The 13,712-nt window shown below is 44.2% G+C and overlaps 1 protein-coding gene across 3 annotated transcripts in view; it reads right to left on the reverse strand.

Moving 5' to 3' along the window:
* Positions 1–13,712, reverse strand: part of WSCD2 (WSC domain containing 2) — a 2,311,682-nt gene that overhangs the window by 1,029,899 nt on the left and 1,268,071 nt on the right. The gene's annotated exons all lie outside the window — the stretch shown is intronic.

Below are 13,712 nucleotides of genomic sequence, written 5' to 3' on the forward strand. Positions count from 1 at the left end.
CTCCAGCAAATCAGAAGTCAGTATTATGTATGACATACTTTCCAATGCCTTTTGTTTTGTTTGTGAATTATTAATAAGTCATACTCTAGTTGTTTATTTGAGCCAAGTGTTTCACTGAAAAATGCCTAGCATACATATTTCATCAGAAATATGATTGTTCATACTCAAAACAATAGTAGTTGGAATTTTTATATTTCTTTCAGTTTTTCAGAAATTAAACAGATTGTGTAACTCATTTTTAATTTACCAGCAATCTTTATTACAACAGCCATTCAGAAAAATTAAATATTTCCAATGGCTGAACCTTCCTGTATTCCAGTGTTTGATTCCCTCCACCTCCATTTGCAAACTAGTTGACTCTGTGTGACCCTGAGCATGTCACTTAACCAAACTGTGTCACTCCTAAGTTAATTAAGAATAAATAAAAACAGTCTATAATTAACTGTGTCCTGCATATGATAAACTGTGACTCTTACTGCAAATTGCTTGATAATACATGCTAATTTTCCATACTGCAAGCTTCAGTTTTTCATGACAAGTATCATTAGCAAAAGGTGATCTCAAAATGGTCAAGAATGACCATCTATTTAGGGTAAACAATGGACATCTCCTAAAAACACTAGTGAGCTTAGGTTGCTTCCTCAATAACTGCAATCAGGTGTAATTCATGAGAGAAGAGACTAGAAATCTCATTTTGTTTTCCCAAATTCATTTTTTTCAGTGGATACACGGATGGTCTGATTGCACAGTTGATTATACAATCCTAGGCTCTTTGACATTAAACTATACTCACATGTAATGCTTATCTCCTCTAGTTGTAGTTACTAATAGAACCCCAGAGGATATTATCTTGGGTCCCATCCTATTTGTCATTTACTTCTCAAAAATAAAATTGAGCATCTGTGGTCTATACCTAAGAAAGACTGCGGATAACTGCAGATTGGGTAATGTTGTCAACACAACCCATAATACCCACAGTCTCTAGTAAGGACTAAATCAGACCTATACCTGGCTTTGTCTCAACACTAAGTAAATCACATTAGGATGTCTATCTCTTTCTCTTATTATATCACCGGTGGTGTTCTTAAAATAGATCTTATTGATGGAAACCTAAGTACCCATCCTCATGATAAACTGTTTTTCAACCACCATTTCGTAGCTCCGATCAGAAAGTACTTCTGCCTCACATAGACTATTTGTTGTAAGAATTGTTGCAGGTTAAGAGATATACTTGTCTAGATTTATTCATTCCTTATCACACCTACTATTAAAGACAGTGCCCTCTGTTGAATTTACTTTTCTGGAGACTTTATATAAGAATCCAAAGTAGAAAAATCATTGGTTCAATCCACTTAATGAACTCTGGAAGACCAAGCATAGTCTCATACAGGCTACTAAGGAGTGTCTTTGTCTACTGTTTTGTTCTAAAAAAAATACTTTTGTACCTGCTTCACTTTCAAGTAGCTCAAAAAATACCTGCTCCAAGGACACAAATCTCCACAGCAAGATTTACAGTACTTGCTCATGTGTAAGGCTTCTTATCCAACACTTTCCTCACCTTTGGAATAATTTCATAGGTTCATAGGAATATACTAGGCTAACAACCACCAGGGCTTTTGTAAGCCTAGCTATGCAACCTAACCCAGTTGTTTCCCTGTGTATCATGAGCGTTTATTAGGAACGGCTATGTTAGTTAGGACATTTTTAGAAGTTATGGGGAGTATATTGTCTGTGTATTGTTTTCTCCTCTGCTTATCAGAGACAAGGGTCCAGACCTGGGGTAAATTTCCAATTTCCCATCCATTGGTCAATGTTATACTTAAAAAGGGTTAGGGATGTACTCTGCTTCACAAGGATGGGGAGCCTGTTTCAGAAAATGGGGATCATCTGAGACACTTATCTGTCTTGCCAACATGACTTATTTATGTCTCAAGCAAAATTTTAATCCTTGGATCTAATGGCTCTGATGCTGTTCTTTTTGTGGATGTGTAAAAGGTCCTTCAGAGCTGGATCCGTGGATGCCTTGTATGCCAGGCATAGATCACCACTCAGTAACCTGTAGGAAACAAAGTATAGAGATAGGGCTTTAAGGTGATCTGTATAGGACAATGTGTTTATACTGTGGATTTCTTCTGGTAACAGACCTTTGTGCATGTTCCAGCTGTTGCATATGTCTGGTCAGGCACATGCTGAAGGGGGTATTTTACTCAATGCTGGGTCTAATAAGGGCCAAATAAAGTGGTTCTATCACTTCCTTGGACCTTGATGCCATACCCCTACTTATAGATTGGACAACATAGAATGACTTTCTTACTGCGGTGGCCACATGTTGGTCAAAGGTCAGATTACTGTCTAGATATCTTCCCAGATCCCTGATTACTAGGTTACCTCTTAGGGGGTGTCTTATTAATGGAGTAATTGGTCTGGGATGCAAATTTCCCAAAAGGCACAAAAATGCATTTCTTGGCAATGAGTTTTAATCTGTGATGTTGTCACCAGTCATATTTCAATGTTAAACCGTCTTGTAAGATTTTTGTGTCATGGGGATATCTGTGATAGCTCTCAAACTGCAGTCATCTGTGAACTTGTTCTGACAAAGACCCTTGACATTAGACTGTACCTCCGAAAAGTAGATGCCTAACAGGAGCAGTCCCAGCATGGAGTCTTGAGGTGCCCTGATGGTGATCAGTCTATTAGAGGAGGTGGTCTCACCAATCCAGACTTCCTGGTCTTGTCTGTGAGGCAACTGGTAATCCAGAGAGTTATGCAGGGTTTTCTGCCCAGTTAAGTGAGTTTGTCAACTACAACTGAGAGGGTATTGTATTAAATTACTTAACCAGGTCCAGGTATGCAGTATGCATGATCCCCCCCCCATACATTGCCTTGGTAGCCTTCTCAAAGAAGTCCACCTGGTTTGGTAGGCACATGACCTTCCCTTCACAAAGCCAAATTGGGTTATGTCCAGTGTTTGAAGGCTGCCCATGTCCATGTTGATCATTCCATGCTAATTCGCTACATGGCTTTGCTTATTAATCTAGTCAGACTAATAGGTCTACAGTTTCTGGGGTTGGTTGATGGTCCAGTCCTGTGAAGTGGGATAACTGTTGCAGTCCTTCTTTCTGGTGATACAAAGCCTGTTTTGAAGCTATAGTTGAAAAGTGACTCAAGTGGTCCTGATACATCATGTTTCAAGCTATTTATAGGTTCATATGTTCACAGGAGATTACTAGGCTAATGGATTAAGAGCCCTTGCAAGCCTAGCCAAATTCCCCAGTTTTACCCAATATATAGCCCCTAGGGGCAAGAGGATGGCATGGATTTGTGCCTTTGCCTTGAGTATCTTATGGATTGACCCTGTCCGTGCGGGACACAGGTACTACCCCAGATGTAAATTTGGAGTTTCCCATCCTATGATTCAAATTGTGTTTGAAGAGGGCCAGGGAAGGGCTCTGCTTAATGTGAACAGGAGGCCTGCACCAAGAAGGTGCAGTCTCTGAGACACATATCTGTCTCTCCAGAATGTTTTGTTTGAGTCGCTGACTAAGTTTAGATACCTAGACTGGGTGATCCTCATGCCTTTTGACTAGTGGATGTGTAGTAGCTCCATCAGCACTGGATTTGTGAGTGGTCTGTAGGTCAGGCATAGGTCACCACTTAATAGTTGGTAGGCAAAAGAGTAAAGGGATAGGGCTTTTAGTCTATCTGCATAGGATATGTTGCTTACACCCTGTATTTTCTTTGTGAGGAACCTCTGAGGTCACTCCAGCTGCTGTAAGTGCCTAGTCAAGTATATGACACATGGCGCATTGTACTCAATTATTGGTCTAATGAGGGCTGAGTGCAGCAGAAGTATAATTTCCATGGATCTGGATGCCATACTTTTACTTATACGTTGTGCCACGTAGAAGGACTTCCTGACTACTGTGGACACATGACAGTCACAGTTCAGGCTACTATCTATCCGTGTATCTAGACTTCTCACCTCTGAGTCTACTCTTAGGGATGTGGTGTTGTTTTGTAGGGGTATTTGACTACACAAATTGTATGACTTCACAAATGGTATGGTAACGCATTTCTTCACATTTACTTTTTGGCCATGGTTCTGGCATGAATAATTTGTCTGATCTAGCCACTCCTGAAGGATATCTACATCCCTGGAGGATTCAATGATTGCCCGCAGCTTGCAGTTGTCACCAAACTTTGTCACCTAGAGGCCTTCCACATTAGCCTTGACTTCAAAAAAGTATATTCAGAACAGGAGTGGTCCCAGCGCTGAACCCTGTGGCACATCACTAATAACTGGCCTCTTGATTCAACCCACTTTAACTATATGTGTCCTGTCCATGAGCAAATTAGCTGTCCAGCTGGTGATATAGGGATCTATGCCCAGGTTTGCCAGTTTATTTATAACACCTTAGGGGGAATAATGTCAAAATGCCTTGGTCAGGTAGAGGTATACAATATGTATTGTTTTACCCTCATCCATGGCCTTAATAACTTTTTTAAAGAAATCCACCAGATTCAGTAGGCATTAACAGCACTTGACAAAGTTTAATTAGGATGGGTCCAGCCTTTGGAGGTTTCCTATATCATTATTAATCAGGTTCATGACTATTCTTTCCATAGACTGTCGCTGTCCTCCACTCTATCAGGACAAAGCCATTCTGGAGTGTGGTTAAATAGAGATCCTAATGGTCTTGATAGGTCATGATTTAAGCTGCTTAAGAGGCAACCTGCTATAAAGCCAGACCCCATTGAAGCCATGTTTTTAGCTTTACAGAGTACAGTGGCAAACTATTATTTGGTGATAATTGGTGGAGGAGAGGTGGAGGGTATTTCTTGTGTGAGAAGGGGTGATGGGGGGTATTTGAGTTGAATTTGTCAGCCAGCAGATTTGCTGCATCTTTTTGCTGAGTATAAGTGATGCCATCTAGAACCAATTCCATGCATTATTCAGTGCCATCCTTAGTATGTTAAACATAAATGCTTAATGGTTATCTTTAGCTTTGGAGGGAGGCAATTTTTACTTCAAATTCTGCATTCAGAGACTAGTTCCCTGATTCACCTATTTAGACTAATGAGAGACTTGTTTGATGTGTTGTGCAGATTCACTCTTACGTCTTGTCAGGATTTTCTTTCTTTTTTTGAACAACCAAATGAGGGTGGCCTGATTTTGTGGTTTGACCTGGGTTTATTTTAGTCTGGTACCATTGTTACTATGCATTTGTTTTTATGGTCATGCAGGGCTTTTGAGTACATCTCTGCATAGGTTTCTGTGTTTTCTGGATTTAGGAGAGCTTGGAAACTTTCCTTAGAGAATTGCTTAACGTTTTTGGGGTTAGATGGGGGGACAAGTTTTACGTTTTTTTCAAAGGAGACTGCTTTGTGAGCTGATCTTACCAGTGAGGACATAACTCTATGGGGTGTAGCATTCTCCCATATTTGTGATACCATATCGAGGATATTTGCTCCCCTAGTGGGAGTGCAGACCAGCTGCTCCAGGGCATTTGAATTTACTAAGTCAAGAAATCTTTGGGACTCCATGTTAGTGGTTGTACATTCCCCCCATTTAATGTAGAAGTAGTTAAAATCACTTATGAGTATGGTATTGGGTTGGTGCTGAGTGATTCTAGTAACTTCAGGTATCATGCATGCATTTCTTGGTTCATGGTAGGGGACCTGTAGCTACCAAAAATATGGTAATGGATTTCTTCCATCATTCCATTGGGCATGGGCATGGAATAGCTCACGCATGTCCTATTGTTTAACTAACCTTGAAGTGTGCTCATCCTTTATGTAGACAAATCCTTCACCCTTTGCTCTTTCATGATAAGTGTGTGGTCAGAATGTATAACCATGCACTGCTGGAGAGCTTTCTGTGTGGCTTTGAACCATGTTTCAGTAACTGCACAGATACCAGCATTCAGCAGGAAAGTGCTCATCCATGGTTGCAGGTCCTAATGTATACTTGAATGGGATATAGTGGTGGATGTTTGTAACTGGATGAGGGAAGGGTGCTTACCTGGTGTAATCTGCAACTAACCTAACCAGTGATGCTGCCCAGCACCCAAACTGGATGCTGCCTTAACAGGGATAGTCCTGGATACTATAATAAGGTAAGGTAAGGTAGACCTAAATAGTCCTAACTAAATGTGTAACTTCCAAGGTGTTTTTTAACAGATAAATTTCAACTTCTGGTGACTGCATATATACAAGGCATCAGCCACTGCCACTGTGCAAGGAGCAGCTTCTCCCAAATGAAAAGCTTATATGCAAGCAGAAAAAGCAAGATGTTAAGTTGTCAATCTCGCCTTCATTCTTGCTTGATGGGTTCGGAGCCGATCCCTCGGCTCCGACTCGGCACTTGCTAAGCTCGAGAGTCACTTTTACCAGCTCGAGGCAGCCCCATATCCCATGATGCAAGGCGGTAAGTACCCAGATCTCGTTTGCCGCTTCGCTTATGAGGTCCTCCTTTTACCAGCTCCTGGTAAGTGATTTACTAATTCGCTATTTTAGCCCCTTTTAACTTAAAAACCCCTTATTGTTAGTTTTTATTTAGTTTTAAACTGTTTCTGACAGAAATTTGTCTGTCTCTTATTATTTTTTTAGTCAGACTTTACCCATCCCATCCCCCCCCCCCTGTTAGGGTGTGTGTGTATGTTTGTAGTTATACCTTTTTGGTATAGTTAAACGTAAATTCTTTTACTGGTCTGTGTGTGTGCTTGTGTTACACCATGTCAAAAGAAAGGGTCTCAGGCTTTAAGAAGTGTGACTCGTGCTGTCAGAAGATGTCTCTGACAGACGGTCACACTTCTTGCCTTTATTGCCTGGGGCCTCTTCACCTGCAGGACTCCTGTGCTATATGTCATTCTTTCAGCCAGAGAGTCCTGCAGGAAAGAAGAAACAAATTAATACTCAGGGGCCTTCTTAAGCCGGAGGGCTCTCCGGCTAAGTCGGCTCCACCTAAGACTGCCAAGTCTTCCAAGGCCCAGGCTTCTGTGTCAAAGCCTGCGGCCTCGGCTCCGACTCGTTCTGAGTCGAGATCGGCTCCAGCTGGAGCCGATTCTGGCTTAACCAAGCCTTTGGCACCGATGGCTATCGGTGCCGATTCTGCATCGACCACTTCGGTGTCGGCTCCGATCGGCTCCGACCACCATGTGGCACAGGCATCGGTGTCGGCTCCGATTGGCTCCGACACCGTTACTTTTGTGGCTGTATCGGCTCCGGCTGGAGCCGATGCATCGAGGCTACCTGTCGGCTCCGATAAGTTGTCGGCTCCGACAGGTTCTATAGTTTCATCGGTTCCGATGGCTCCTTCGAGGAAGAGGTCGAGGTCTCCTTCCTTGGAGCCGATACTTTCGGCTCCGGCTTCACCTCTCCTCTCGGAACGGAGCCATCGGAGCCAATCTTCAAGGTCATCCAGGCTTTCGGACCATGACTTAGAGAGAGTGGTCAGTAGATTACTTAAGTCACAGGCACTGGCCCAAATGTTACATAGTCCGTCTCAACAGACGACTATTGGTCCACACCCCATTACAGTTCCTCCTTCAACTCTACCCCAGAGCTTGGAGTTGGAGTCTTCAGGAATGGTTACTGCTATGGCTGAGGGACGGATACGCCCTTCTGTCCCTTCAGCCTCTACTCTTATCTCCTCTTCGAGACCTTCCTTAGAGGGATTCGGTGGCCGGGCTTCCATGGTCTCCTCTGAGGGGGTGAGTGGCATCGGACCCTTGTCCGAACCCGCTCTTCCCCTTGGAGCCTCTGCCTTGGTGAGCTCGGCTCCGACATCTGCCTCGGAGACTTCCCTTTCGGTGGTCCCTGGAGTTCCTAGCTCTTCGGAACGGGTTCTCTCGGACCTGCCTGGGAGGGTAGCATTCGAGGTGATGAAGAGTGTGCTGGCCACTGGTATCAGCCAGCAGTCTGTTCCCTTAGCTCCTCCCTCTATAGTGCCTGTTGACATCTCTGCCACTTCTCTTGCTACAGGACCCAGAGATCCTCCGCCTCAGGTTTCCCCATTGGGAATTTCCCCCTCTTCCGAGGATTCTCCTGATGTTTTGGGAGATCCTCCTAGGAAGAGGACTTGTAAGAGGAAACACGTAGACTCCCCCGAGTCTATCACTTCAGATACTGACTTTGATGAGTCAGAGGGATCCCCAAGATCCCCTCTGAGGATGTCTCCTTCTCAGACATCCTAGAACTCCTTAGACAGAGGGAAACTGGCCCACCAATAATCCCTCTGAGGATGAGTCAGTATACCTAGAGGCGTTTGGATCTCGGCCCTCCACCTCCTGGGTGTCTCCGCCTTCGACCCCTTATGCAGGTTATTGCCCGAAGGCGTGGGCTGCTCCTGACTCTGTAGAGCCAGTCCCTAGGAGGCCTTCAAAATTTATCACTGCCCGTGTGACAAGCAATTCCTCACTAAGGGTGTCCCCGCTGATGCCATGGTGGTGGCTGCTGCCACCAAGAAGGAGCTTGCAGATCCTTCCGTGCCGTCCATCCTCCTAATAAGGACTCTAGGACCATGGATAGGTACGGTAAGCGGATGTTTTCCTCAGCGACCTTTGCTATGCGTTCGCTGAATTACCTATGTCACTTCACCAGACTCCAGAGGGATATCCTTAAGGAGCTGGGTGAAGTAGTACAGGATCCTACAGCTGCAGGGGCTCAAGAAAAAATTGCTTCGCAGCTAGGAACCCTTAATTCCATTGCAAACTCCTCCATGCGGCTAATATCATATGCTGCTGATGGAGCGAGTAGGGCCGCAGGTACAGGTGTGGCTCTTAGACGCCAAGCCTGGATGTGGCTATGTGACTTTGCAGATCCCTTTAAGGCGTCCTTCACAAATTCTCCCTTTGATGGGTCAGCTTTGTTTGGCCCTCAGGTGAAGGAAACTTTGACCAGGTGTGAGCAGGACGGCAAGACTCTTTCTGCTGTAGAAGTCCGTTTTTCCACCCCTTCTAGACCTTACCCCAAAGGACAGAAAGGTGGCAAAATGTGGTTCCGCAAATCCCAAGGAGTCACGCCGGATTCACGTGGTCAGTTTACCCCTAGAGGCAGAGGGGGTAACAACAACAGATGCCGCTCTAGAGGCAGAGGGGGTCCAAAAAACCAGGGAAACAGAGAGCCTCTCTCTGACAAGCCCTTTCAGCATCCCTGAGATGTTGCCCGGCTGTCCCTCCTTGGAGGCAGTCGGGGGAAGATTATCACTGTACCCAGAAGCCTGGCATTCCCTCACTCAAGACAGATGGGTACAGTCGATCATATCCAAGGGTTACATAATTCCTTTCGAGGAAAGTCCTTTCCCTCAAATTCCCTTCCAGATGTACCACCCGGTCTAAGGGAAATTGCAGAGTTAGAAGTCTCAAAACTACTGCAAAAAAGAGCCATTCAGCCAGTTACAACAGACCATTCAGAGCCCGGAATCTACTCAAGGTTCTTTTTGGTCCCCAAAAAGACGGGAGACTGGAGACCAATATTGGATCTCAGCAGACTCAACAAGTCTGTGAGGAAAACAAGATTCTGAATGGTCACTCTTCAGTCAATTCTGCCCTTCTTACAGAAGGACAACTGGATGTGCTCAATAGATCTTCAGGATGCGTACTATCACATCAAAATTCACAGACGCTCCAGGAGATTTCTCCGCTTTCGGCTGGGGTCCAGTCATTTCCAGTTCAGAGCCCTGCCCTTTGGTCTCACTACAGCCCCCAGAGTGTTCACCAAATGCATGGCAGCGGTCACGGCTCACCTGAGACGTCAAGGATTCCAGGTGTTTCCGTATCTCGACGACTGGCTCCTGTCAGCCACCACCAGGCATCAGCTTATTCAAGCCAGGGATTACACAATAAGTCTTTGTTCTCATTTGGGCATCTCGATCAACTTCGAAAAGTCATCCTTATCGCCCTGCCAGTCTATTACTTTCATAGGCGCAAACTTAAACACTGTTCGGATGTCAGCTACCCTTACAGATCAAAGAGTTTCAGACATTCAGAGTCATGTCAGGATCATTCTGGCCAACAAGAAAGTACAGGCCAGAATGGTTCTAAAGGTATTAGGCCTCATGGCTGCGGCCATTACTCTTCTTTCCCTGGCTCGATTCTACATGCCTTCTTCAGTGGATGCTGTTCACACAGTGGTCGTACCAACAACTTCCAATGCGTCACCAGATTCTGGTGACACAGACTTGCAAAGATCATCTTGCTTGGTGGATCACATCTCCTCAGGTTCACCAAGGCAGGTACTTTGTACCCCCATCCCGATAGCCACTGTCACCACGGATGCCTCCCTGATCGGGTGGGGGTCATTATCAGGGCAGGATGGTTCATGGGACGTGGCAGCCGCTCGAGTACCATCTGCACATAAATGTCCTGGAGATGAGAGCAGTGCTTTTAACGTTGCAAGCCCTCAACGACTTTCTTCCCGTAGGGACAATTGCAGTCCACACAGACAACATGTCTGTAGTTTGGTATATCAACAAACAGGGCGGAACCAAGTCCTACCCCTTGTGTCGAGAAGCGCTCAGACTATGGCAATGGGCGATCTCCTCTCATCGGTTTCTGGTAGCAACGCATATCCCTGGGAAAACCAACATTGTAGCGGACAGATTGAGCAGAGCTATTCTCATGCCTCACGAGTGGTCTCTCAAGCAATCTATAGCGGAAGAGATATTTCTGGAATGGCGTCGCCCATGTTGCGATCTTTTGCTACTCCCCAAAACAGCAAATGCCCAGACTTCTTCTGTCTCTTCCTCTACCAGGCCATCCCCCAGAGACGCTCTGACCCAGGATTGGCCCCAGGGACTTTTTATGCCTTCCTCCATTTCCTCTGATCCCTCAAGTTATCCAGAAAGCTACCGCTTTGAGAGCCAAATTGATTCTCATTGCCCCTTACTGGCCTCGACAAGTTTGGTTCCGTTCCTCCATCATCACCTTTTGGTGCAGCCGTGGCATCTGGACCCAGTGCCAGATCTTCTGATTCACCAATCCGGTCAGCTGCACCGGTCTATCCCTTCTCTCAACCTCACAGCATGGTTGCTCCACTTCCTTCCTTAGCCAGGCTTCCTTTGATCTCTAACCCAGTTAGAGACATCATAGTAGCTTCATTAAAATCCTCTACCAGGAGGATTTATACAAGCAAATGGAAACGTTTCTCTTATTGGGCTAAGGCCAAGAATATTGATCCTTTCACTGCCCCTGTTCAGGCAGTCCTGGACTTCTTAGCAGAGATTTTTCATGCAGGCTCCTCTTCTTCCACAGTCAGAGTTCAATTGGCTGCTATCTCCAACTTTCATGTCGGGTCGCAGATCATAATATTATGTCCCATAGGCTCTGCAGGGCCTTCTTGAAAGGAATTTTCCTACTAAAGCCTCCAATCAGGAATCCTCCTCCTCAGTGGGATCTAAATTTAGTGCTGACATCCTTGATTCTTCCCCTTCGAGCCAGCTGTTTCTTGTTCCCTGAAATTTCTTTCTTGGAAAACTTTATTCCTAGTGGCTATTACATCGCCAGGAGGGTGTCTGAACTTCATGCTCTATCGGTTCGACCCCCTATTTGGTTTTTCACAAAGACAGAGTATCTTTGAGAACTAATCCGACCTTTTGCCTAAGGTCGCTTCAAAGACCAATTTGAATCAATCCATCGATCTCCTGTATTTTTCCCAAACTATTCAGACAGAGCTGAACAAAACTACATTATCTTGATGTCCACCGTCAACTTAGATATTATTTGGACAGAACAAAAAAATTTAGAAAGTCTGATCAACTTTTTGTTTCCTATGCGGATAATAAAAAAGGCCTTCCTGTTTCTAAAGTGACCTTGTCCAGATGACTTTCTTCGGTCATCTCTGAAATTTATCTGCTCAGGGGAAAACAGCTGTGCTCAAAACCTAAAGCACATTCAACTAGGAGCTTAGCTACTTCTACAGCTTTTCAAGCTAGACTTCCTTTAGACACTATTTGTGCAGCGGCCATTTGGGCCACTCCTCACACTATTGTTTCCCATTACAAATTGGACTTGGCCTCCAGGGACAGAGCCAGTTTTGGCTCTACAGTCCTCAAGAGTCTGTTCCATTGAGCCACCCAGGATAGAGGTGCTAGGGACGCGGTCCCATCAAGCAAGAATGAAGGCGAGATTGACAACTTAACATTAAGAAGTTATGTACCTACCATAACGTTCCATGTTAGTTGTCTTCTCGCCTTCTTTCTGCGACCCTCCCTCCTTCCCCAGGCCTGGACAGACCTTGTTATAAGAAATTATTATGCTGAAGACCATTCAGACCTGGTCCTTCTTCCATCCTGTAAGTTTTCTTTCTTCCTTTGGGAAGTGTTTTATGCTTGGTGCTATTGCCCTTTGTCATCAAACGAGATCTGGGTACTTACCGCCTTGCATCATGGGATATGGGGCTGCCTCGAGCTGGTAAAAGTGACTCTCGAGCTTAGCAAGTGCCGAGTCGGAGCCGAGGGATCGGCTCCGAACCCATCAAGCAAGAAAGAAGGCGAGAGAAGACAACTAACATGGAACGTTATGGTAGGTACATAACTTCTTATTTTACACTAACTATGCCTTAAGGGCAATCAGGTAATCACATAATGAGCTTTCCACCAGCAATTCCCAGCTGAGATAGGTAAAATCAGCACTCTTCTGCCACAAGAGTACAGACTTTGACCCTCTTAATATAAAATTACGGTTTTGGAGCCCAAGTATTATAGAACCACAAACAGATGTCTAATACTAAGTTAGAAACACAAGATAGAATATATTTCAGTGCAGAACAACAGCTCTTACAGCAGACTATGCAACCTTAAACTTTAAAAAAGTGCAAAAAAAAAAAAAAACAATAAGTATCACAATAAACTTTACAGTATAATGAAAATAAGCAATGCTTCTAGATGTTTTTAACTGTAAAGGGCACTGGCAAGGTGAGCAGCTCCGTGCAAATGTACCAAATTTATACCAGCACTGGAAACACAGAAAACTTACTTCTGAGCCATCTGACCAATAAAATGACTACACTTAGAGCCCTTTTCTGTGCTTCCCAACTCAGATAGAGCAGGCAAATACATACTGCCACTAGATGAATAAATCAGATAGACCAAGCAAATACATACTGCCACTAGATAAATAATCCCAGTCCTCCTAATGAAAAAGAATTATAAAATGCTATCAAAAACAAACTTAAACTTAAGGAAAGGCAATAAGTAATTCAAGATAACAGTAGTATACTTTAAACAACCTACAAAAGTATTATTATTCAATAAAAGTACTTCCCTTTGTAGAAATAAGCAAAGTGCCACTCAATTGTACAGAACTTATAAAGGCACTAAAATTAAGGTAAGCTGATTAATAAGCCCTATGGCCAATAAAACAATAACATGCAGGAATCTATAGTGTGTTTTCCCAACCTATACAGACCATGCTACCATCCACTGCAGTGCTCTCCAGTATTGGTACAAGGTCCAGTATGTTTGAACCTGTAGTGGGTGTGTGTACTATCTGGCCAAGGGGATTTGTGTTAGTAAAGTCCAGGCATCACTGTGCCTGTGACTATGAGGCAGTGTATTTTTCCCATTATATAGAGGGGTAGTTAAAGTCTTCCATGAATAGCATATTTGTTATAAGATGAGGGTCTAGGTATGAATGATGGGAATTCTAGGGTCATAGAGGGTTACCTCTAGCTTGCTAGGATATGGTATGGGACTTTGCCTATGGTGATTTGCA

The sequence above is a fragment of the Protopterus annectens genome, chromosome 4.part0, assembly GCF_019279795.1.
Source record: "Protopterus annectens isolate FY-2018-M chromosome 4.part0, PAN1.0, whole genome shotgun sequence".
In the NCBI taxonomy this organism is placed as follows: Eukaryota; Metazoa; Chordata; order Ceratodontiformes; family Protopteridae; genus Protopterus; species Protopterus annectens.